We start from the raw sequence: 27,658 nt of genomic DNA, 5'->3' as shown, positions 1-27,658 counted from the left end.
ATCTATCTATCTATCTATCTATCTATCTATCTATCTATCTATCTATCTATCTATTATAAAGATAGATTGATAGATCTATATCTATATGTATATATTGATATAGATATTACAAGACTTTGTAATTTAACATCTTGAAATTGACTCTCTGTCTCTTTAAAAACTCCTGTTCTTTCTGACACTCCGCCTTCAGGAAGTCATCACAACATGGCTCCTCTATTAACCCTTTTGCAGCCATTTTACTATATTGTACTGAAAAGTAGCTCTTATAAAATCCATCAGATATTTGCTAATTGCTGCTGGCTAGTCTGAAGGAACTGAGTGGGGAAGTTGCAGGGGAATGCTGCTCTGTGAGATGGAAGCTCCATTGCTTGGAAACTGCAGCTCTGAGGAGGAGCTGCACCTCGAAGGTGGAGCTAAAACCACCTAGGCGGTTTGTTCATCTGAATGGTTGCCACAGGAGATTAAATGATTTATCAAATGTCTTTAATACAGCAACACAGGTTTTCTTTTTTAAATGAAAACCTGTATAGTTTTGTGTACATTCGTACTCAGATCCCCTTCAATCAGTTCTTAAAACTAATGCTCCCATCACAGAACAAAGGCAGTAAAAGCAAATGAGGTGGATTGGCAGCAATAGCCAACAGCTGATGATGTCATCCAGGACATGTTACTATGATGTCTGAAAATTTTGTTGTTACAGTGTCATAACAGTAATATTCTACAGTCTAGGTCCTCTTTCAGGGTGTCTCCACATCCTTAATGTGTCTAAAATTTAAGCCTGAAACTGCCTTAAATACATCAATCATGAGTCTTAAATTTTGTAGTTGGAGAATTATTTAATATTTCATAGTCCATGTAGTTTATTTTTCTAGTGCGACTTTTATGGCAAACGTTTGAGTCACACATCTTCAGTCTGTTCCGTGACTTGAAGCGGTTGAGGCTACCGCTAACTAGCTGCTAATATACAGCTTGGACCCACTGCTATGTAAAAAAAAAAAAAAATCTTTTTTTTTAAAGGTTTTAAACTTTATTAATAACGTTTTTAAAAAGCCTTACATTTTAATTAGTAAGACCTGCAAAAACCCTGCTTGTAGATTTGCTGCCACCAGAGAGCCTTCTTTTCCACAACGTCCACAACAACTCTTTGAATAGACTTGGTGATAGGAGTTACGACTTTTCATTTTCCTTTGGGAAACTAAGTGTTTTTGAATTTGATTTGAATTGAATTATGCATGCTTTTTATTGTTCTTTCACATAAAAACTCAATTAAACACATCAATGTTTCTTTCCTTGGGTTAGGGTCAGAAATCTTAAAAGTTCAAAACAACACTAATGTGATTTTAATGTGACAAAATGTCTAAAATTTAGAGACATTAGTACTTTGGCAACCTTTGGTAGCGATATCTAGCAGATAAACCTTACATCACTTAAAGTGTGCTGCTTGTTTAACTGCCGTTTGAATGTTATTCCTATCATAAAAGGGAGAAGTGGTGAAGAGTACACTGAAAATATACCAGTGGTTTTGTTTTTGCAGTGTAAAAATGTCCCAGAAGCTTGCTGAGCTCAGACTGTGGTGGAGTAGAAGTGACAGAGGCCAAACCTTCCTGCTGTACAAAAACCACCACAGTACAACTTCACCGTGTTCCAGTTTCCTGTGAAATAATACCCTCATCTATTCCCTTTGTCCCACTTTTATAGTCTGCGACAAAAATTACCTTCTTTTTTTTTATTTTTGTTGTTATTGTTTTTATATTTTTAACCCGGATGCATAATGTGTTGGCTTAGTGGTTTGCAGCTCCTCAAGCGAGTTGGTGCCGCTGGTTTCCAAGAGCTAGGCCTGTCTGGGTGGTCTGGCTTGCGGCTTTCCTGGAAAAACGTATTGTCTCTGCTGTTGCTTATAAAGATGGCTGCAGCTGTTTGGTTCAGAGTTTCTGTACATGCAGGAAATCGAAAGAACAGCTAGAACCTTTTGGAACGTAAAGTGCTGCTCTTTAGGAGGGGAGTCATTCAGCGGCTTATGATATATTGTTTTTCATGTTTTATATGTAGAGCATGTGTAACACGTTTGACACAAAACCATGCTAGCACGTCCCAAACTCTCTCTCTCTCTATGATTGGAAATGCATGAGAACACGTCATTCAATGAAGGTAAAACTGGCAAAATCACAGCTCGTCAGTTTTTACTGTCTTGTTACGATGTGAAGAACCCAAACACAGCAGAGAGGCAAGATTATAGTAATATAATAACACCAGCTATGCCTTAAGTAATAATCATATGATCATATTCTGTTTACAAATACTTCATAATCCATTTTATTGATGGTTTCAGTTGCTTGAGGTTTTTCCATTTGTTTTTGGTTTCATTTTGGATAATTAAGACGTCTTCCAGTTCCAGTGTAAAGTGTTTTTTTTTTTGTTGTTTTTTTTTTTACAATTGAGGTGCACTGATTGCAGTTTTCCTGCCGATTACCGATATTTATAAGGCCTGACCTGCCAATTCCGATTTTGGCTGATACAATTTTTTTTTGGTCTGGAATGTTGCTAAATGTAGCCGGTCCATCAGTCAAACCTCTCTCACAGGAGAGCAGGAGAGGACTGTGGTTGATTTTTAGTCCTTTGCTGAGGTAGATAAGATCAGTGGATAAGATCAGCTTCACATGTAAGTTTCAGTTGATCACAGATCTCCCAAAATTAAGGATATCGGCACAGATAAATCAACAGGCCGATAAATTGGTGCACCCCTACTTTACAAAATTAAAACTGATTGGTTCTTTGAGAGGGTGAACTTGCATTATTCTGCCATGACCATGATTTCAGTTGAAAATGGCCTCAATACATCCATTTTATCATTTAGTGCAATTATTACTGGGGCAGTTTATCGTCCAGAAAAATGTGATATTGTGACAGGCTAAATACGAGCTCCGACAAAGTGAGTGAGCATACTGGGAACACGGGAGTTAATCGACTGATGCTGAAAAGGTGAAGAGGAAAAGGAATTTAGGAAACACTGAGAAACAATAGCTTAGGGCTACGGCAAAGCACAAATAAACACTAGGATAAAGGAAACACTGGCTACTTGGAAAAATGAAGTAAATTGAGCACGATGCACAACAAAAAAACAGATGACAGGATAAAACAGAACCTGAAACTCTGACATAAGAATAAAGGACAAATGGAAGAAAAAACACCTCCAGTGCTAACTGTGTTAGATCCTGTGATGTTCTGGGATTTTTCTTCCAAAGGCCGACAGAAAGCAGCAAAGATTTCTTTATTTAGCATGCCAAAACTCAGTCATTTTAGATCATCTAACATCTTCTCTCACTTTGAAATAATCCTGAGCAAAAACTACAGCGTAAAGTGAGTCACTGAGGGAGATAAATGGTCATTCTTGTGTGCCAAATAATGAGGAAGCGTTCTTAAGCTACAAAAAGGTTTGAGTTTGTGAAGTCTAGACAGCAGAAATCCACTACCAGAGTGCTTTAGGTCTGGATGGCTGTTAGCTTGACTTCGCCATGGAAACCTAAAGCTGATTCTACAAACTAAAGCTGTCCAGTCAGGTCTGTAAGAGTCAAGAATATGCTACATTTGTCGGTGCTCAGAGGATCTGATATTTGTGGCAGTCTTAGGTTGCAGACTGTGAGACCGGTTCGTCTTTTTCCTCTATCCCACGCGGGTGGATACACACCCGGCGTCCCTGAGCCTTTGTGCTGCAATAAAGAACCTCTGGCCGTCAGCACCGTGCTGAGCAAACAAATTAGAGCAGTGATTAATGGAAGGGACTCGGAGCCAGCAGCTCATCCTGCTGCGAAGGAGGGACCTGCAGCCCAGAACAGCATGTGACACACACACACACACGCACACACACACACACACACCTCTCCTTGTCTCCCCTTCTCTCTCACACACCCCCACACACACAAGTCAAAATCTGTGCTGACATCTTTCCATGAAACTTTATCAGACTTCCAATGGATAACACTCAATACTTCTGCAGATGCGTTTCCGTTGACAATATAGATGTGCAGTTTGACTTACAGAAATAAATGTGCTTAGTGGAAAGTGTTTCCACTGGCAGAGTTTTTCACTTATAACATGGGAAATTGTCATGAAATAAATCTGCCAATGGAACCAGAACTTTTTCATCAATTTTAAGGAATTATTGACTTAAAACAAGCTCCTATATCTAGCTAAAAAGTTACTTTTAAGTTAGTTTTGTCTAACTAGACCAAAAATACTTAGTAAAATTTGTATTTTTTGTTCCAGTGTTGTTATGGCTGTTTTACAGCAGTAGTATTGAACAAGCAAACATACTCTATTTTGCATTTTAAAATGCTGGAGTGGCATTTAAATGTGGCATGTTTATTTAACAATTTGAAAATAACATCTGCAGACAAATACTGAATTTCCAGTAAACAAGTGATCAAGTCTAATATCTTTGTTGCTTTTTTGGAATTTCAACAGCAGGTGAAGACAGTGTAAAACGTGCCAACTTTAGATGCCTAATGCAGAGTAGTTACCATACTTGTTTTGTGGAGACGATTGCAATTTTGAATCTTTGAACTCTTTTGATAAAAAATATTGCAAACTCTACACCTGGATGAAGAAATGAGTTCCAAGGGAATCGGAACCGGAGGGTGTGTGTGTGTGTGTGTGTGTGTCTGTGTGTGGGTGTGTGTGTGTGTGTGTGTGTAGATTACTTAGCAGTCTGTTAAACAAAATCTGATCGTTACATGCGTCAGACGCGGTTGACCGTTCCCGGCACGGACGTTAAAGTGGTAAAGGCTGGATTTAAAAGCAAACAGAAGTGCGGAGTTTTTACATTTTATAAATTAAAAACACCAAACTTCCTAAAGCTTTGCTGCTCATGATTTGTTTTTTCAGTGTCCATTTCTCTGTTGTGTTTCTCTGTGTCCGTGGCAACGTGTCCATAAGAGAGATTAGCTGTGGATTCTGAACAAATGTGACTGAACCATTTAACAAGTGGATTTGTTCTTCAGCTGCACATAATAACTATTGTTCTGTGCAGCCATTAGAACGTGTGCCAGGTTGAAGAGACTTCAGTTCGACTCGCTCTCATTCCTACCACAAGATCTGTTACCTTCCAGCAAAAACGAAACACGATAGAGAAATTCACTCATAAAGATAAATAACACACATGGAAATTACTTCATTGAATATTTTTCTTTGTAAAATATGCCTCAAAACTTAAATTACATTCTTATAACTACTGAAAAAATATCTCTAATCTAGGACAAAAGATGGAATTGCTTCATGTTGAGGAAGAAATTATGTCTAATTTTGCAAATTAGGCTTAAAAGAGAGAAAAACTATGACTTTACCTCATCAATACCCTCATCTCATACACTAATCTCCACATCATTTGTGGAATAAAGTCCTGTCCTTTTTTTTTTCTTTTTTTTTTCTTTTTTTTTTGAAAAATTCTATTTAACTCAGGAACTTCATCAAGTGAAACACATTAAATTAATCATCAGAAACGTGTTATAGATTTAAGAAAGACTTCTCAGTATAATATTCATCCTAAAGCTGTGTGGTTTTCCAAAGTAGACAAACCTGCAACACCTATGAGACAAACATAAACCACCGTTCATTAGATTTAGTTGAAAATTGAATGACAAGCACTAGAAAACAGAGGCTCGCCACATAATCATCCACATCGGGCAAATCCTTCTGTCTGCTTCCAGACTCGCATTCTTCCCCTGACAATGTTCTCACTTAGTGAGCAGCAGTGCTGGAGAGGATCCCGTCACCCATTGCCAGCTCTCCAGATTAGTCAAACCCAGAAGGGAAGTGAGACTGATTGGAGAAGAGAGCTAATTAGATTAGAATTATTTTTCATTAATGTCATTAGTGAGGTGGATTAAGACGGGAAGCTGTGCTGCGGTGAGAGCGATTTTTTTCAGCACGAGCCGGCAGCTTCGGACACCGGGGTAAAACGATCCTTTTTTTCCACAAAAATTAGCCACTGGAAGAACTCATCACCAGAGCAAATATTGACTGGCAATTTGGATAAGTGATAGGACGGGAGTAGGGGTGGGGGGAGAATATATACATTGTGAACTCCGCCGCCATATGACGATACTCTCCATCCTCTTTATATGTTGAACTAAGCGCGAATCACCAGACGCGGTTTCCTCCTCAACATTTATTCTGGAGCGATCTGCCAATTATTTTTAATGGAGCTGAAATAAAGAATGGCGCATGGGGCCGGTGGGTAAGCGGAAGGCAGAAATTTCCCTGCGGGTGGGGAAAGAAACAGCGCGATGACCTCATCCAAGAGGCTGTGGACTTCTTATTTTGTTTTTTGCTCAAGAGTGACAGGCGTTGTTGGTATGTGAGGCGCTCTGGACCTGCTACAACTTTGTGATCAGTTGGACTGATTTGCTGAAGATTAGAAAGCAAGGGGACTGTAACCCTAAATCCTCTAATACATACCCCTAAATCTACCCCTAAAAACCTTACCACTCCCCCTAAAAACTACCCTAATCTGACTGTAACACCTAAAACCTAACTCTACCTCTAAACACTATTCTAATGTCAACCTTGAGCGCTAAACCTACTCCAAACCCCACCCTTAATTCTAACCCCTAAGCCTACCTATAAACCCCAAGGCTAATCCTCACAAACGCATATTGTTAAGATAACTGTCAAATGGGGGATGGATGAGAGAAAGACAAAAGTTGGTGAAAGTGAACATGAAAGTAACAATGGAAGGAGACAAGAAAATTTCACGAAAAATGAGGCATGAGGATAGAGAAGAACGGCACATAGGGTGAGAGGCTTTTGGTCCCTCCGGTAGCCAGAGTGGATGTAACCTAACCAGTGAGAGCAGTTAATGACATTTTATATAACTATTAAGCAATTACTGAACACACAAAGCCTTTTTATAGCATCCGAACACCATCCACCTTAGGGACCTAAATGGGGGAGGGAAGCAAAGGGGATTAAAAAAAAATCCTAATAATAAAATCACTGGAAATCACGGGCCAAAACCTACATTTTCATTTGGCAGAGCAGTCACGCTCTGCCCATAATTCACAGCATACCTCTAGTTTCAAATGTGACTGTAGGGGGTGGAGTGGGTGCGGGGGTGTCCACAGTGGTCCCGGCTACTCTCTTTAACAAGCTCAGGAATCTCCCTGCATGACTGCTGCGATCCTGGTGGTTTAGAGAAGAGCTCAGAGAGGGTGATGAAGTGGAACTGCCGCGAGGCCCCGCAGGTTTGTAAAATGAGCAGCAGTGATGGTATCAGTGAAAAGGCATTCTTTGCAAGGTCACGCAAATCACAGGAAATGGTTCAGGGACTTAATATGGCTGTGGTGACCAATCAGAGGCCAGTTCAAAAGAGAACCAGACGAGTTCAAGTAATCGGCAGTCGCCTGGCCATTGCCTTTCTACTCAATTTAGCTTGACTCTCATATCTCTTCAGGGCTCTGTTTCAGATTTGTCCCATTGATTGCTCCAGTTGAATTTCATCCTGGCCAAACAGTGAACAGAATTCCTGAACGATGACATTGATTTTCTGTCAATTGTAGTTGTCGTTTGCCAATGGCAGCAGAAGAAGTAAACAAAACCATTGGGTCCATGTTGGCGGCACTTCCAAATATTAAGCAATAAATTTGGAGCAAGAGGAAAGTTTAAGACATTTTATTGCAGGCAAAACTCCCCATGAGTTTGTTTACAACGGCACAATTTCCAGTAAGCTTCATAGCATAGCTTCCTTCATGATTGAACTTGCACATTACATATGTCATGAACAAACGTTGGTAACTGGGTAGCCAGGTAAACACCAGCCCCTTTTTCTACGCTGTTTGCTACGCTGTTTGTTTGTCTCGACTATTTATTGAGGAACGATTGCTTGCTAGATGCATGGACTCTGTTGAAGTTTTAAATGTTACCCTATCGCTAATGTTTGTCAGTGATGTATGTACCGCCCCAGTTTGACGCTATGATGCTTACTGGAAATTGCCTGCATTGAAAGCAAAAACGACAAGTGCCAAGCTAAACGAGGCGGATGTTAATGTTAATTCATTGTTTACAGGCCTGCATGGCTTTGTTTACTTCCTCCACTGCTGTTGCTCAAATTACAGGCAGACTACAATCCTAAAACAGTGCAGAAAGTTGAAGTCATTGTTCACAACTTCTTCTGTTCACGCTGGTGAGGTTGAATTTCTACTGAAGTAAATGGCAAACCTCAGACATTTCCAGGAACCTTTATCAATTCATGTTCTTTGTGGCAAAACGAAAAGTCCCAAATTTGACCTAATGTTCCTACAACCCTTGGATAACTGGTACAAAGGAAGTTGAACAATTTGTTTTAGGCAAAATTCTGTCTGATTTGTTAATCTTTACAGTGATAACCTCTCATGAATCTCAGCACTGTTTTAGGATACAACCAAACCTGATCTCTACGCAACACCTCAACAACCAAATAAAACCCCGTACCATCTATCTAAAACCCAGAATGAACTACAAATCATTTTAATTAGGTCAACACTGCATATTTACTCTGGGTCGGGTTCGGCATGTTTATGTGTTCCTGAATTAGCTACTGGGCGTAGCGGCAATATTAATTGTAAGTTCCTCTTGCCAGCGGAACAAAGTTGTCAATAAAAATCTGTGAACCTTGGCGGATCGCTGTTCTATTTACGTTATTCACAGTAGGGATCTGCTGTGAAAGCAACCTCTGTCTAATCAGGAGAGAATATTCTGGATCACTTAACTTTAATATTTCATCTGTCAGTGGTCCAGGGAACGGTAGGTTTAATCTGAGGAATCCCTTCATGACTCATGGTGCTGCTTCTTCTTCCACGGTCCCTAATGAGGAAAATTTGGATTTCTATAATTGCAGCCATTTGTTTTAAAGGATCCCAAAAGTTCATCTTTGGAGTTGTGTAAATGTTCTTTCAAACTTATAATTAGGTCTGTAAATAAAAACTTGAGACTTGTGTCACATCCACCTGTTTTATTGGATTGGTTTAATCAGCATTAGGTCTGTGTGTGTTGATTATTTTAGTGACGCCACAGAGTTTTAAATTATTGTGTGTACGCGATATTAGAAAGTAATTTTATGATCTGAACTTTTTCATGTTTTGTGTTTCAGCAACAAAATTTGATATATTTTCTTTCATCGGCTAATATGTTCAGATGTGGTTTCAGTAGACCTGCATAATGGCCATTCTTCATGGTAGAATCTTTTTGTGTACTTAAAAATCAAAATGAATCAAAATAAAACTATTAATTCATATTCTTGTAACGCTGTACATTTTTTAACATGCAAATAACGCACTGGCTTCTGTACTTTTTGGACCTGTACCTTTTCACCTGCACCGAAGTTTGAACATAATCTCATTCATTGCTTCAGCTGTTTCTCTACGGAACTCATCCCCAATTTCTAAGACAAGAAAAAAAAAGTTATTCATGTCTTTTGGAGTATGACATCACCATTTCACTTCGGTTCGAGTATTTTAATTACAAAAGTCCAGAACCTACCGAAACAAGACTACCTGAAACACGAAGGGAAGAAATCAGAAGAACTGGGAATACATGGGACAAAAGAATCCAGCGAAACACAAATCAGAATCTAAATAAATGAAATGCTAATAAGCAAAACAAGAACTTGAAATCCCAAACAAATACAGAATACCAAAAGTGACTAAACCACAAAATTAATCAAAAAAACCAAACCAAATTCCTAAAGATCTTAACTTTACCAGCTTCACACATCCATAGAACATGGTTTTTATATTTATGTAAAAAAAAAAAAAAATCTCTTGTGTATATTAAAAAGTACAACACAGATGAGATTTTAAAAGGAGCAGCAGAAGCAAACGAGGTGAATTAGCAGAACTTGCCAATAACTGATATCATTCAGGTTACAGCTACTGTGGGATATCGTCTGCAGAGGTCTCTGACAGTCTTCAGTCAGAGGCCTCTTTCAGATTTAGTGCAAGACTGACTGTTACTGGAGGTGTTTCCGTCTCACTGTACCATCCACAATGACTCTTTGAAGATGGGTCACAAAAAAATTGTCCAAATGGTAACTGCCATAATTGCAGGAAAAAAAATAATTAAAAAATGTTTCCAAATCACAGTTATGAACTAGTTTCTGTTGAGCTATGGCACCAAATCCCAATAAAGTTTTATTAAAGTTTGTGGTTGTAATTAATTGTGACACAATGTTCAGCGGACGTTAATATTTTTGGACAGCTCTGTGCACTCCTGTCCAGCTTATATGTGCCTCACTAAATAATGTTGCAATAAAACATAAAAAAGATGGCTGCAATAAACAGAAAAACATATAATTCAAGTCTGATTTTATTATTGACAGAAAAAGAAAATCTAAACTTACTCAGCTTAACAAGGTGCGCCATACATGTTTAAAAACACAGCCCAGGGAAGGGAAACTAAAAATATCTGCAAAACCAAATCATAATATTTTCTCAGGGTATTTGCATGTACGTGTGACCGGTTGACATAGGAAAAATGGACAAAAAGAATTTTAAAGGGTATTTTTTTAAGAATAAGTCACGCCATTTCCAGTGAAAACGTTGCATGGAGGAGAGGAGGAGAAGTGGAAGCTGAGGCCAGACTCTGGACGTCTACGCGGGGAACAGAGAGCGCCGTTGTAGACGGTAGACGCAGATGTTATCTGGAAGGAATATTACAGTTAGAGAAACAGCTAAGTTAGACATAACACTTTCACCTCCCATATTTCCCCATGATATTTTATATTAGCATGAATTCCGATTGCCATCGCACACACGGCGGACTCAGATTACACCAGTCATGGGTGTAAATGTATTCCAGCGCTGCTGAAATTTCACAGCATCAGCCTCCGTGCTCATAGCTTACTCTCCAACAGCTATATCGCATCTGTTGTATTAAGTTACAGCCACAAACTAAAAATGCCTATATTTTTGTATTTTTCTTGCATACATGTATCAACTAGCACTGCAAAAACATGGAATGGAAAATGTCTTTAACCTCACTGAAAACTAAAGAGTCGTCCACCAGCATGATGTATTTCCATGATGGTGGAAATACATCATGCTGAACAGGAGTATTCACATTGTTGCTGTGAATTAATTAGGATTAACTGTTAAAAAACATTAACTAAGTTAATAAATGTGTTGTAAATGTATATTAGTACAGTCTATTGCTTAAAATAGGATGCAACAGACAACATGGTATCATTTTTCATGTTTTAACTGCTGTTGTATGTATTATTGTTCATGTTTTTTTACTTGTTCATAACAGTTTAGTGTTGCTTCAGTCGTGAGTAACTGTATGTAAAATGATGCTTTGCTGCATTTTTTTTGTCTACAACAGTAAAATAATTTCAGAGTTCTTCCCATGCTCTGAGTGTCACATTGGTGAGGAAAATGAGTGGAGCTAATTTCAAAGATTACTTTTTTTTGCACCAATGACTCTTATTTGAAAGTAGTTCGACAGGAAGGGGGCAGAGAGAAGGAAGACATGTAGAAAAAGGAACCGAGAACAGGGATCGAATCAGGACGGCCACGTCGAGTTTCTGCAGCCTCTGTATACATGGCACCCGCTGTAACCACTGCAACGACGCCCACATAAATAACTTTTTTTTTTCTTGTCTTAGAAATTGGGGATGAGTTCCGTAGAGAAACAGCTGAAGCAATGAATGAGATTATGTTCAAACTTCGGTGCAGGTGAAAAGGTACAGGTCCAAAAAGTACAGAAGCCAGTGCGTTATTTGCATGTTAAAAAATGTACAGCGTTACAAGAATATGAATTAATGGTTTTATTTTGATTCATTTTGATTTTTAAGTACACAAAAAGATTCTACCATGAAGAATGGCCATTATGCAGGTCTACTGAAACCACATCTGAACATATTAGCCAGGAAGTTAAGGCTTGGACACAAATGGGTCTTTCAAATGAACAGTTACACTAAGCGTTCTGCCAGACTAGGAATAGAACGAATAAAACATAGATAATGCTTTGGATAGGCCGTCATCTTAGTCAGACAGAAAACTGTCTGATTGCAGATATGAAAATCTGCAATCAAACCCGACTCGGGTCCACCAGTTCTTTCAGAAGGAATGGACCAAAATTCTAGAAAACAATTTAGAGACGCTTGCGGAAGGATAACCAAAATTTTTGAAAGGCAATTAAAAGTTAATTTAACCAAAAACTAAAGAAATGTATATAAAATTTTGGCTTTATTTTAGGTAACCCAAACCGGCATCATGGTTCTGACTAAAGTCTGATTCAATGCATGTAAAATATCAGATTTCAACTTTACATGGCAATACCCATATTAAAAAAAACGTTGATCATACTTTACATCTAACCAAACTATTTGTTGTTCAAGACCTTCAGCTACAGTTGCAAACAAGACGAAAAGTGGAGCTTTGAACAAATGGGTCATGTTTTCAGAAATATTATTTGAGCCACAAGTCATGAGATCTTATGAACAAAAATATTGTTTATATGTCATTTACAAGCTATCCAAGCAACAGCTTCACCGGAGGATGAACAATCCAGGCACAAAATATACTTCTTGTGCCGGGAAAGACATCGAATAAATGCACATTACAGCTACAATATTTAACCTCTCAGGGCAATTAATCTGACTCCCATCACAGACAAACAAATCCCAACACCTGATCTCTAAGTCAGAGGTCTGGCTTCCCTGCGGGTGCTTTACATTTTCTGCCGCAGCGCATTAGAACCGCTTTCTCCATGTGCATTTAACCATTGCAGAGGCCACACAGCGGGGCCAGAGCCCATCGGCCGTGTTTAGAAAGCGGCACAAACCTGGCGCTGTGCGCTGCCATTCATCCTTCGAAACCCCGTGCCGGACAAGAATGATGGAGTGCTGATGGCGTGGATGGATGGATGGGTGTGTGTGTGTGTGTGCGTGTGCGTGTGCGTGTGCGGGGTGGGTAGGTGGAAAGGAAGGAAAGAAAGATGGACGGTGCAGGGCTTGGCACCGGCAGACGGGTGCCAGGAAGAAAGGTGTGCGAGCTGGCGGCAGATTGACTGATGGAGAGTGCCAGGTAAGGCTGGTGCAAGGTGTGCAGGGTCAGTAGAGGAGAGTATAATGGGGTGTAGGTTGACGGCGATGGTCGTCCTGCTTACTGCGGGCGTCTGTTGCTCCAATGATAACTTGTGGTTTTTGAAGTGTTCCTCTGAGCCACAATGAGGCCTAAGAAATGGCCGGCACTTGGCAAACAGCGGCCCGTTCCATCATAAGCAAGGAGCTGGGACCCTAACTCTCGAAGAAGGAAATGTCTCTAAACCATATACCACCCAGTTTACTCTGGCAGGGCGCTCCAAACCAAGACTTTTATACGCGTAGCTCTAACATCAGCTTTGGGAGACGGAGCTGACGATGGACGAGGATGGAAAGCTACCTGCTGCTAAAAGGAGTTCTGGGCTTGTAAAGAGAAGGCCGTTCCCCTCAGTTTCTTACTTGTTAAATCAATTAAGGCATCCAAGAATCTAACAGGGAGAATTGAGTTGCATGTTTGCCCTTATTCAGTCACACTTTGGGTGTATGTTTATTATAGTCTGGCTGTATTTTTAGTTTCTGGTGAGCGCTCCAAATTTTCTGCTAATCACAAAAAGGAAAATATCAGTGAAAACAAAACGGTCATTTTGAGGCTCTGGTGTTTATGTATTACTAAGAAGGAAAGTAAAAGGCAGATTATACTGCCACTGTTTCCTATCCCGCCTAATGAGGAAGTGCTTAACAAACCACATTGTACATAGACTGAAACATAAAGAAGAAATATGTTTCTTATGGAATATCTTTGAGCTCTTTATGCAGCTTTTGATGGAAGATGTCAAATCTACAGCGTTCTGTTGCTTAAAGTGGCACTACACTATGTATTTTCAAAGTGAACGATCTGACCGTCTATAAATAAAAGTTCAACACTATGCAAATCGATCAGTGTTGAAATAATTAATAGTTAAATTACTCAGAAATTAGCTTGAGCTGTTGTCTAACAAAACCATTCCAAATATTTGGCATACCAAACTGAATAAATCTTAATCATCGATTGATATTAAGTAATGATTTCAGATGACTCCTCACTAATAGCAGTGGTTCAATGTGTGGTGCATGTGGCAACTCTAAGTTGTGACACATCATTTTTAAAGACTTAAAAGCTTATGGAAGTTTAATAGCTTACCAGTTCATCTCCATTGCGTAAAAGAGCCATTTTATTGTTTTTCAAGAATCTTTCATTATTTCTCAACAGGTCAATTTTAAACTTCCTTTATGTTAAAAAGTAAAATATCCAAAACACAGATTAAGTTTCATAAGACAGAATTATTTGTGAGGAAATATAAGGTGCATATTTGATGTTTTTTTGATGATAATGTTAGATTGACACAGGGGTGAAAACTGTGATCAAAGCACTAGTCAAACCTTTAATCAGTTGCACCAAATGGATAAAATCTTTAAAACAGCTTTGATTTGTAAAATATTTCAATAAAAATTAAAACGTCGCCAAAACCCCCACTGATTTTTAGATTTCACCAGAAAAGTATCACCACATCCAGTTTCATTTCATGAATCATTGGACTCCAAAGTATCATTCATTCATGCTAGAAATAAGAACTGCACCCATTTTGGATGTTGGGTTGTTTCTGATGTTGTAAAATTGGCTTTATAGATAGTCTGCATGTCAACACTACTTGTAGATTTGATATATTGATTGATCCTCCAGAAGGAGGTGAAATGTGCAGCACAGGTCAGGAAGGAGGTCAGGTTAGGGAGGGTGAGAAAGGGTGGAGGTGGTTGAAGAAAAGGGGTGTGTGGGATGATTGAGGACAAAAATGGTGTGTGTGTGTGTGAAGATTACACTCGAATGTTTTTTTGTCTGAGCCTTGGATCAATGCCGGGTCTGAGCGGAGGGAGGAAACAGGATTGTTGGTCGGCTGGGACAGGATTAAAGGGATAAGTGTGAACTCTGGGGGTCAAAGCAAAGACTTAGGGGTCTGCCCTTGAACGTAGATCACAGAAACAAACTTTGGGTCCGTGTCCATACGTGAAAGACAGAAAAACAGATATGGAAGTACGGTGGGAAGCAGAGGCGCGTCTGCTTGGATTTTTCATGCTTTGCCTAAGCACACAAACTTTGCTTGATTGACTCTCATTTGAACCGAGACCTCCGATACACACATACACACACACGGGCAGATACATATGAGGTCATTTTACAGTCACACAAATTTCCTTTAAAAGCTGCAGAGCTCCTACACACTGAAATTCTCAGCAAAAAATCTTCACATTTCTACCCCAAGTTTTTAGTATTTCGAGATTTTATGTGATAGACCAACACACACCAGAATATAATTATCAAGTGGGAGTAAGACGATTCTTTTTCATTTTTCTTTTGCAAATAAAAATCCAAAAAATTTGACGTCCTTATGTTATCCCCCCTAACTAATCACTCTGTTGAACAACCTGCAACTACAGCTGGAAGTCTTTGGCATTTGTCTCCAAAACCTTTTTTAAATAATATTTTTGCCAAATTTTCTTCGCAAAGTAATTCAATTTTAATCCTTAACACGGATTCTAAGTTGGATTTATGTCAGGATTTTGACTAAGCCATTCTAATACATCAATATATGTTGATCTAAAGCATTCATTGGACTACAGAATTTAACAGACCAGCTCAGGTCAGCTGATCACATGAAGCTCTTGTGGAAAGTCTTGTGAGGACGATAGTTTGAAGTTGGGGCAGACGTACCAGGAGGTGGTTGGTAATAGAAGATATTTTCAGAATTCAGACGGTATACTTCTGTTCCACTCAATCATTAAAAATGGAGAGATGCTATTTAAAATATGTATCATGTATCATTTTCCTTCCACTCCACATTTATGTAGCACTTAATCTGTGTCACAAAATCTAAAATGCTGAAATTTGTGGTTGAAACAAAACGAAATGTGCCAAGTTTTAAGGGCTAATTTTATAAGGTACTGTATTAAAACATGTTGCAAAGATCACAGCTTGTTTTTTGGCAGGTTGTTTTCAAAGGACAACTCAAACAAAATGGAGAAACTTTAGCATTCAATCAACCAGCCACATTTCACCTTTGACCTTCCCTGCTATTTGACAAGTCAGATAATACCAGTAATGTTCATCCTTGATCCCCTTTAGTGCTGACATAGACAGACAAACAAATCCCCATATGCCCTCCACCCCCACATCTTCCATTCATCTTGTGTCGTCTTCCACAGTCCATATATCCATACACCCTAAACTCTAAATTAACTCTTGTCTCTCAGGAACAGTCTAATTTATGAGGCAAAATTATGGAGGTGTTAAAGGAGCAGAACCATTCCTGCTGCCTAGATGAGGCAACTTCCTGGGTTTCAGTTGCTACTGTTGCTTGACCTGTGTCTTGGGGAAACTAAAGTGTGTCAGGAACAATTCAGTCAGTTTATGTAGTGCCATATATCAACAGAAAGCTACATCAGTCCACTTTACAAGATGATGATGATCCCAGAGTGGGCTGGACTCTCCCAGGTTTGCTCACTTGGAACCTGTTTCACCTTTGTGGCGTTCATCTACAGGATCTTTGCAAACCTCAAGCTCTCATCTTTACTTTTTTACAGATGTACAGATGATATGATTCTGTTGGCATCTTCTGGCCACGGCCTTCAGCATTCACTGGATCAGTTTTTTTTTTTGATCTAGAAAATTCTTGATCTATAAGTCTATCTATTGATCATAGCAGGAAGGACAGGATCCCAGATTCAAACAGCTGAAATGAGCATGGTAAAATAACTTGACTGCCACCTGAGGAAGCTCGAAGTCTTCTTTGGTGGGTTTTTGGCCCCAGAGTATACCAGAACCTTGCCAGAGGGACCATATATGCCTTTTGGATTGGGAAAGTTTACCTTTTTTCTTCCTTTTATGGAATCAGGAGCAGATCATTAGAAGAACTGACTGAGTGATTGAATAAACATGTCTGTACTTGTGTAGCTCTTTAAAAGTCCAAAGGATTTCCAGTTAACAATTCAAATTATCTAACATCAATTAGCATGTTTTTGAGGAACTGTAAAATGTAGACTTAAGTTTCTATGTGCACTACATTAATAATGTACATGTTTACCTTAACTTTGAGATTTCCAAAATACCGAAACTACTTGCTAAAATTTTAGTTTTTTCTTGACTGAGAGATGCTGAAAATTCCAACAGATGAACCAAAGCAACTCGTCTTGTGTGCAGCTCAGCTTGTTTCTGGGTCATTTCAACCTTTTCAGCAAAATGTCTCCAATGCAGGCAAAAAATCTGCATTGAAGAACAAGGAATAGTAAAAATGTATAATTTGAAATGGCAAAAAGAGCAATAAGATTCAGTTCAGTTTATCTATTTTACGCCAATTCACAATTTTGTCTGAAGGCATTTTACCAAAATTATTCTATGTATACATACCGATTGATCCTAGTTATCAAACAGTACAATATGCTCAATTAGTTATTTAAGAGAACTGACTATTTACCCAACCATTCAATTTCCTCCTTATTGAGCAAATGGCAACTTGCCCTTTGTACCAATTGGCTGAAGGATGTGCTGACGAGCATTTCCCGTTAATAAAGCATCTTGCAGGTTTGTCCCCATGTTTGAATTAATTTTGAAACTTCTCCTTGGTACTGAAAGCAAACCACGAGCCTTCCTCTCACACAATAAGAACTTCCACCCCGAAGATTGTTGATCCTACACCAATCTGGTTATTCCTTAATATTGTGTGTTTAGTTTCCAGAATAAGACAATCCAGTCAACAATCAAGGCCAATCAAACTGAAAATCACCTGGTTCCAGTCATTACCTGATTATTTAGTGTATCTGTCTTCTTTGGGGACAAAAATCTGTTGTAGAAATCTCTATCAAATCCTTCTTCTAGTCGTCTTTCTACTGCATCCGCAGTCCGCTCACTGCTGAACTACTCACAAAGCGGTCACATCAGACAGAATGTAATATTCTTGGGAACTTGCGCAGCACTTTATTGGCTACCTGTCACAACCTTCTGCATGAGTTGCCGGTTCCAAACCATCACACGGTTCATCACTTGGTTCCCGTTGTTTTTCTTTCTGTCCGTACAGAGACGACCTGCTGCTGTGGGGGCGGCGGTGTTTACCTTCTCTCTGCTCGGACTGGGCTAAAGCCGTGTGTGGGCCCGACCCCCGCAGAGACCAATGGTGGAACCACCGTCGGCTGGGCGAGCAACTCGGATCTCGCCTCCCGCTGTACAGACAGGTTACGCACCATTATCTGGGTGACTTGCAGACCAGAATTCCTTGTGTGTGAAGGCGTCCAATGCCTCCTGTTTGGCCGGTGCTGCTTTTCCTCATATTTTTAACCAGAGCAAATGCATGTTTGATGACGCATTGCTTTAATATGACTGGACCCGCTAGTGGTAGAAATCTGGTTTTAATCTCTCTTGGGGTTATCGCTGCTTTGAAGTTCTTCATAGCTGATACTAAACCCTCTTTAATTTTTTTCTGAAAAAGTTTTCCACCCAAGCAAAACAGAAATACATATTTTTGTCCATTAAAACATTTGCACAAGCATTGAGTGAAACTAATGTGATCCGTCTCTATAGCCTGGTTCAGTCGGGTTCAGCAGACAATTTTGACTCGAGATGCATCAGAATCTCATTTTGAACAACAGAGTCAATGAAAACATTTACACTAATTTTGTTTGCAGATAAATAAAAACTTAAAAGTAAATCTCAGACTACAAATTGCAAAAGCTCTGATATTTCTGAGGAAAAAAAAGAGTGTTTTGCATTTATCAACACTTCCTGTTTTGTATTGTTCCCTTATTCTGCCTAATTTGGGATTTGAAAAGAAGAGTTTTTAACCAGACGTTAGTGACGAACACTAAACGTTGTTTTACAAGAGAACATTCCAGTAGTTTGTGCAATAAGTAAACTGTTTAAATTTATATTTACTGATTAAAAACTGCTTTTAGTTCATTACAGTTATTTGTCAGATCATTTGCGGAAGCCATTAACATCCAATGATGATGCCCAGAGGAGAAAAAAGACTTTAGTTTTCTAAAACTACATTGAGCAGATGTGTATTTCAGTTTATGGAGTCAAACTACGGAAAGTTTCTCGGATAAAGATAAAAAAAATGTTCATCTGTTATTTAATTGAAAATATGCTTCATAGGCTTAAAATAAAATTTCCCACCTTGTCCTTTGAGCATCGGACCCCTAAGTTACCGTACACATCTTCAGTTCTCACATCTTAACTTTCTTCAGCAGATTCTCCTCTTTCTGAGCTCACTCAGATGTTGCCGACAATACGGACCAAAATAATTTGCTTTTAAATGTTTTTGTTGAAGTTGACCAGTGGACATCAATGCTGTGTTGGGCCTCACATTGTGCTCTCATATGCTCAGTGTATATGCTCAGTGTTTGCTAATGAACTTGGAACTAGATTGTGTCTCACCCAGATGATGGTTTAGATTGTCTGTTCCGTTGTCACTCCACAGCTTTCTACCTCCTCCAGTCCAGGCTGCTTGGATAAAAGCTTCGAGCCCCATGTTCATATATTCTCTTCCATTTGTTTCCTTTGGCTGCTGAAAATATAAACTCCCATAAGCCATGTGTTAATAGAATGCAAGCTTTTCTCCAAATATAGGGTTATGTAGGGTCCCTGCCCGAGTTATTTTTGATCCTGGTGTTTCTTCTTTCACCTGCCACTCATTTGCAGTGTTGCCAGCGTTTGTTTTTGTGGATATTTTTGGAAGGACAGCAAATCAGTAGAAAACGTGGTGGAGGCTCACACTTCTATTGTCATTTCCTTTCACAATGTGGAAGCTTGACGGAATAATTGAGCAGGTTAGTAAACTGTTTAAACTGTGGAGTCTCACAAAGTTCAATGGTGGAACATTCTTAGCTGTAGTGAGGACACTCCCGCTACCACATTATTAGCTGAGCTAATTTTTTGTTTAGCTTTTCAGCATTTTGCTAACTTTGAAAACGTTTACTGCATTTGGATTCCCCTAAATTAATTAATTTCACATCTATTGTAAAATACTAACTTAGATGGATGTTTTCTAAACTTTCAGGTGAATAGAGTTTGACGCGTGTTGAAGTCTTTGTTATCGACTGCAAAGGATTTGTCAAATAGAGGTTTATTTTTATGCTTTTATTTTGAAGTGGGGCATGACTATTCAATTTTCAGCAGTTCTATTTCCTCTCCATGGTTTCTTTTTTCAGCATGTTGTGTATTTATCACACAACATGATTGATTTTAACACTTTAGCATTAGCTTCCAATAAATTCCATCCTGTAATAGTGCGTTAGCAGAACTAATGTTTAAGATTAGTACTTTATGGAAAGTGCAACTAATATTTTAGTTAGCGGTGCCGTCAATGGACCTTACCACAGGGTCCGCGTTTCATTGACTAATGCCCATTTGACGTCACTACGCAGCTACCACGTGCTTGACCGTCTCACAAACAAAAGCTAAAGTAGTAAACACATGATAATGTAGATTGCGGACTAGCACACCACAATCTACACAATCAAAGGGTTTGCGACAGAACTCAAATAAGAATGGTTCTCCACTGTCAGTGGGGAATCTGTACAGGCGATGTCAGGTATCCTGATCGTATTTGTGGAAATAAAATTCACAGATTTCCCAAATCTGATGCGGAATGCCTTGCTTGGATCAAAGCTTGTGCACGACCGCATTTGCAGCTCAACCGCATTTGCAGCTCAACCGTCGTAGGATCAATAAAAACAAAGGAGTGTGTGCTGGTGTAAGTATTATTACTTTGCTTTCTTTGTGTTTAGTGANAAAGCCCCAGACAGCATAGCTCCTAGGATCATTGGGACACTCAAACCCCTCCACCACGATAAGGTGGCAGCCCCAGGAGAGGCTCCTCTCAACCATCGTAAGATCAATAAAAACAAAGGAGTGTGTGCTGGTGTAAGTATTATTACTTTGCTTTCTTTGTGTTTAGTGAATGGGGATATTTTGAGCGGCCCTGCGACAGACTGGCGACCTGTCCAGGGTGACCCCGCCTCTCGCCCGGAACGTTAGCTAGAGATAGGCACCAGCACCTCCCGATCCCTTTTGAATTTTGAAGCTTGAAATATTGTAAGATATTAAGGAGGTGTGAACAATGACCCCCAAGTCTGAAAAAAGTCAATAATTAACACATTCATTATGAAAACCTTTTAGCTAAGTACAGCATAATGGCAGTATCGATACAACTTCTACACCTTGAAGCCGGTCTGTTACACAGTCTTACGTTAGCTGAACAGATCAATATGTAATGTGTACCGTATCTGACATGCATTAAGGATTTTATTTTACCTGAACAGGGTTTTTTACTAAATTGTAATCGTGTTAGCCACGTTAGCACCAAGTACAGTGCATCAGGCCTAGGCACACTCAAACATTTGCCAACAACAGAAATCACTGATTTCAGGAGTAACCCTCAAAACCATGAATGCCGACTTACCCAGCCTTGCAAGAACAATAGGCATCAGTGATCTTGTCCACAGCTATTTTTATGCTGAGGGTCTGAGGATCTGCTGTTTTCTTCATCTGTCAGTAGCTTTTAGCTGTGACGCGCACAATGTTGGAGGCATCGCGTGGCTCAAACAGCTTGATTTCGTCCAAAAAAGACGACATGAACTTGTTGGTTCCCCTGTCCATTGTCGTCGCTCATATTTTTTGAAAATCCAGCAGAAATTCTACACTAATCGACTCAGAAATACTTTGTAGAGAGTCAGTTAAAACGAAAGACGCCATATTTACACATAGAAACTAAGCCCAGCGAGGCTTTGTTTGTGAGACATGCAGCCACGTGGGACTGTCGAGGGGCGTTTCTGGGCGGAGCTTGGTAAGGTCCATTGGTTCTAGTCTCTCTTCAAAATAGACTTTTACTGCAGGAATGCTATAAGGCAAAAATGGAATCAGTTTTTAAACTGTAATGTTTTAAAACCATGTTAATGCTAGTGATAACTGGTCCATGCTTATATTTGAGTCTAGATTAATTGAGTATACAAAGACTTCATGGTTGATTCAGTGACTGAAAGGTGTTCAGTTCCTGTGACTGTAAACCCCCCACACAACATTATTAATATGCATTACAACACATTTTTATTCTGTCACACGACAAACCTTCTGTTTTTACCTTGAAAAACTCCAGTTTTCCATGTGACAGCGTCACTGTCACTGAATAATTACAATAAATGAGATTTTTAGTTTAAATGCATCCAGAATAAAAAAAGGAAGAAGTATCCCAGATCACGGCAGTGGAAGCCAAAAAAAGAACCACACAGGTTTTAAAAAATGCTACTGCTGTTTAATGTTTTGATTTTTTTTTCTGCTGAGGTTTCATTTGCCTCTGCATCTCATTGCTGTCACAGCCGCTTCCCAGAAAAGACTGACATCCTCCTTCGTTAGACATTCAGCAGCCACAAAGTAACCCGAGCCCATAGCACACATTCACCAGGCAGCCTCTCTCCAATCAGAAGCGCTTTAAAGCTCAGACCGTAATATGTGCATGTGCAGACAAAGCATGCGTGCGTGAGTGTCAACTGTAGCTGATACCAGCTTGAGAATCAGACATGCACTCTGTTCTTCCCATTGGAAACACATGTGGAAGAGACACAGAAAAAAATCCAGCATGCTCCAGTCCACCGTTAGCCATGTAGCTCAGTCATCAGTGACTGTGTGGTTTGTAGTCTTTCTAAAGGTGCAAGAACTCTGATAAATGCAGCTGAGTTTGTTTCAATGTTGTTGAATCATATTAATAATGTTTTTTGTGCTTGAACATGATCAAAAGAACCAGTGGACTCCTTTTGGTGCCTCTCAACCAGTTAAAATGCAGAAAGCAGGTAACCTAGCCTCCCTGTTCCCACCAACAAGCAACTGAAGTAGAAGCAGTAGCAAACTTCTTCAAGGCAAAACTAACAGATGAGTTGTATTATATTATCTAGGGCCCCTTTCTAATGCTGCCTTGGACAACTGCCCATAACACCCACATTAAAAGCCACCACTGAAAAAAACAAATGTATGATGGTGGCCCAGGATGTTCAATCAAATCCACCCTTTACAAGTAGCTTAAAATTCAGCTCACATAGATGAACTCTGAATGAACTGATGTTTGTGATTCACAACTCTTTTTTTTTTCCAACAGTGTGCCTCTATTCAGATCACTTTCCTTTGACACCCCTAAATAAAATCCAGTAAAGTTTTTTCTGTAAAGGCCTGAACTGGACACTTTGTACCCAATCTGTTATTTAAAACTACTTTTTATGAAGTTGAGCATTTTTAGGGAGAGTCTAGTATTAGCGGGTTTTAGGTATTCCCGGGCAGCTCAAGAATATAGGCAGTATACCATATTTACTTTTTTTTAATTGATGGTTAAAGCTGCCCTTCCAGTAAGTCCTGTGTGTGTATTCCATTGAAAAAAAACTGGATCCACCATACATTTTATTGAACAGAATTCTAGCAGCAACGTTTGTGGTATTTTGAAGAAATCTGCTGTCCACACAAAGATACTTGTAGCTCCTAAAACAGCAGACCTGTATATTTTCTTTAGACATTGATTTTTTTTTCCTTTGGATGAAAAAATATCTAAGATGGGTCACACCATGTCAGAGTTTGCTGATTGCAAATACCAGACAAGGGTGTAGTATTTGTTTAAAACTGACCTAATCTGTTAGTTTTAGCTAACTCTAGGAGTCATTCTGCTGAGTGTACAATGATGACAAAGCTCCTATAGGAAATCGTAGAAGTAAGCGGCTTTTGCTTTTGGGGGCTTTTATTTTTACCTCGAAATCTTGCACCTACTCGAAGTGCCAAATTTCCACCCTGCTTGGACGTTGGCACTCCGGCTGCTGGCCAGCTTGTGGTTAGCTTAACTCAGCCGCATGAACAGCTTGTGTTCAGCCACAAAAGGCTGAAGCAGACCCGTCCTCCTCCAGCCGCTTCTGTTGCCGTCTGAAGATTAGAGAAGCCACGGCGTTCACGTAGCTTCCCCGGCGCTTGGTTTTTTCTGCAGCAGCAGCTAATCAGCGGCTCTTCATTTTGGAGGAAGTAACGAGGAAGGCCAAGGCGTTTCTTTGAAAAGCAGCAGGTTGTGACAGTCTGTTTTGGCACTTTGTCAAAACTTTTCTTTCGTCACTTTCGAACGTTTGAGACCTAATAGGTGATGAAAAGCCAGCTCGGAGGAGAATATTTTATGAAGATTGAGGCACAGACCTTAGAGACGTCCAGCCATTAGCATGCGTGCTAGCCGGATTCTGTCCCAGGGGGGAAACCCAAGTCTGGCCTCCACGTCCCAGTGGACGTCCTCTGCGGAGTTTAGCATATCCACGGTTTCAGCTGAACGGCTGAAAGCTGGCATGTGTGGGCTGCTGAGAGATCGGCTATTTGGAGCAGTGAATTTTAATGACGTTTGTCAACTCTAATATACGAAGCTGCCTGGCTGCGGACGAGATTGAAGTTTTCTCAGCTTGCTTTGGGTTTATTTAAAGGAAGTACCGCTTTTCAAGAAGACTGCTGCGACTGATTTATTGGATAAACAGAAGTTAGAAATAAAAAGATAAAAAACAGAGAGCGAAGTCACACTTCCTAACAGGACGGGTAAGCCTCACATGAACCTAAATCAGCAGACGGACAAAGAAAACTCACTGATTAATACTTCATGTGAAACCTGAAAAAGGGACGCAACATGAACCTTTTCACTAAAGAAACTGCCTTCCTTTTCTTTCGCACACAAAATAGAAATATTACATACATGATCATATATATACATACATCCTCAATAATATTTAGATAAATGTCTCTTACTAAGTTGCAGAGAAATATTAGTTTAACAACAAAAAGGCTTTTTAAATTGAGAATGTTGTTTTTTTCTCAATGTTTTTGATTAAAACGTGACTAATTGCAATTAACTCAATTGAAATACTTTAATGTGTTTTAAAGTCACTTTCGAAAACGTTCAAAAGTGACGTTTAAAGTCACTTTATATATATATATATATGAGACGTTTATGCCTTGAAAATTTTGCACAAATTAAGATTTGAAGCATTAAAGTGTGACAACAAAGCATAACCGCTCCAAAATCTATTAGGATGTACATACATTTTCAAAGTTTATTAATTTACTACACCTTTTTAAAACTATACCTAATACAAAATACTGTTTAAAAATGGCAGCAGAAAAATGAAGCTACTTCAGATGCTGAAAAGCCTTCACAGATTTTGTTATGGCTCTAATAAATTTTGCCTTCCATGAGTATGTTTCCTACATTAGCAGGACTCTTTGGAAGCAAAGTCCTCTGGATTAGCTCAAACACTTTTTTTTTTTTTTTTTGAGCAGCATAACCTCTTTAACTGTACCGAAATCTGAGCACCAGTCTCATCAGAGCTGTTACAGATGGATTGTCATAAAGTTTGTGCTGTAAATGTTGGGGAAAATGGGAGCCAAAAGGGCATAACGTGAGGACTCAGATGTATTTTTTAAACCCTGTCTGATAGGTTTATAAGCTTCAATGGCAGACCAAACAGCTATTTTAGCCACAATAATTACCCGGTGCTTAGATATAAGGGTTCTTGCACCCGGTATTGATGCCAAAACAAGTAGACTAATCAGATTTAAGACGCAGTGCAAACAGTTTTCATCTCAAATTATTTATTCATACATACAGATTTTTTTTGTCATCGTACAAAAACAATGCAACAGCTGAATTACTGCTAAGTACCTCGGTCTCTGTTTTCATTGCAGGCATTTTTCATATTTGCACACTCTTCCTTGAACTGTTTTTTAATAAATGCATGTTTGCGAACCTGTGCAGCTGTTAGGCCTGAATGCATTCAACATCCATTATGAATGCATAACAATACCACACAAAAACACAAAGACACTTTCGGTTATCGCCGTAATGTAGCAGGAGAAGATCTAAAGTGCTGATGTGGAACGGAGACCATGGCAAATAGTTGAATTAAAAAAAAAAAAAAAACACTGAATGGAAAAATAAACACATTTTCAAAAGAAATAAAACCTGGTTGCCTCCTATACCCCCTGAAAGTTCCATTTTACTAAAACTTTATGGAGAGACACTAACTCCGTTTACAACTTTGTCAACATTCTGCTAATAGCGAAACAGCACATTTTTGCAATTACAGTATTTTCAATAAATATGTGATTATCAGCTAAAATCACATGTGCATACATTTGTTCACATGATAAAAAACATCAATAAAAACCATGCCGCTCCTTCATCCTTGTCGTCTTCATGGTTTGGTAACATCCAAGTTTTGGAGCTCGTCCTACCTCCAAAACATTTTAGAAAAAAAAACAACTTAATTTTCTTTAAACTGACGTGGTTCCAATAAGCAAATTTATTTTCAAAATATCAAAATGCGCGATTATATGGACAATGCAGCTAATGATTCAGTTTCAGCTTTTAGTGTTTGGTAGAAGTGTTAGCATGTCACATGCTGACATGGGTTTAGTTGACTGCTCTATAGTGTAATATATCAGTCCTCTGCACAGATCGTCAGCCATATTTGGCTCTGGTCTTTGGCTAGGCCATTCCAGAACTTTAATTTTCCTCTCATGAAGTCAGTTTTTCATTGATTTGGCTGTATGGTTGGCTCTCCAGACACTTCAGTAATATACTGTGGTCAGCAGTAATAAGGTGTAGCTCAGCACAACATGTAAAATATATGTATATGCTCACTCATCAATACATTTTTTGAAAAGTTTATTAAAAGATCAATCATCTAATTTCAGCAGGTACCAGAACTTTTTTTTTTCTTGCATTATGATCTTTGACATAAATAAACAGTAGGAAGTGAGTCCCACTTTTAACAGGAAGAAAGAAAACGGTTTTGAGAGCAGAAAACTTCAAGGGTGACTTCATTCGAATTAAACATAAACCAGTTTAAAAGTAATTGAACACAAACACAGACTTGAGGTATAAAATAAGGAAAGTGGGCAAAGAGGCATGTAACAAATTAATGTTAACAGTTATATTTTTCCTCCTGGTAGGTGAGATATTCCATGTCTAGACTATCATAAGAAGTTAGTCTCGAACATATTTTTCTTGGTTTGTGCCCATATACACACACTTTGTGGACGCTGAGTGTTCTTGGAGAGGAAAGTCGAACATTTCAGGCTATGGAGCTACATTATACTATAGTAGCAGCTTTTATGAGACAGACAACATGCCGAGCTCCAGCAGGAAAACCTCATGATGGACAGGCACTTTACCTGAGCCAGGAACAGGCGGGCTGCAAGGAGGGAAAATGAAATAAAATCAATACCCGAACATAACTTTTAAAATAAACATTTGCGCTCAACGGACATTGTTGGCAGCGGGAGCCGGTAACCTGTCCCTATGGTGGAACTCAACACCGGAGTGTTCGTGGAGCACTGGCTCCCATCGAAGCGACGGCTACTGGCAAGATGTGACATGAATAGCAGGCTATGTTCTGCTTATCCCAGGTAAAAAGAAGAGAGTAGCTGGTGGAGGAGGAAAGGAAGGTATAAACGGCTTAAATCGTGCGAGGAAGCTGTTCTTGAGGCTTTTTATAATGGCTTGTAGCTTCTGGAGCTTAAAGGAAGCTTTGCAGAAATGACATTAAACAACAATTTTGTGC

At 39.2% G+C, this 27,658-nt stretch overlaps 1 long non-coding RNA gene across 1 annotated transcript in view; it reads right to left on the bottom strand.

Moving 5' to 3' along the window:
* Positions 1 to 27,658, bottom strand: part of LOC107837158 (uncharacterized) — a 294,598-nt gene that overhangs the window by 142,245 nt on the left and 124,695 nt on the right. Inside the window, exon 2 of the long non-coding RNA XR_001663157.1 lies at positions 25,727 to 25,736. This is a non-coding gene — a long non-coding RNA (uncharacterized LOC107837158). The remainder of the gene's footprint in view (positions 1 to 25,726; positions 25,737 to 27,658) is intronic.

Source organism: Poecilia formosa, unplaced genomic scaffold (genome assembly GCF_000485575.1).
Source record: "Poecilia formosa unplaced genomic scaffold, Poecilia_formosa-5.1.2 Scaffold4, whole genome shotgun sequence".
Lineage (NCBI taxonomy): Eukaryota > Metazoa > Chordata > Actinopteri > Cyprinodontiformes > Poeciliidae > Poecilia > Poecilia formosa.
The sequence above is the reverse complement of the archived record's forward strand: the minus strand, read 5'-3'. Positions and strand labels throughout refer to the sequence as shown.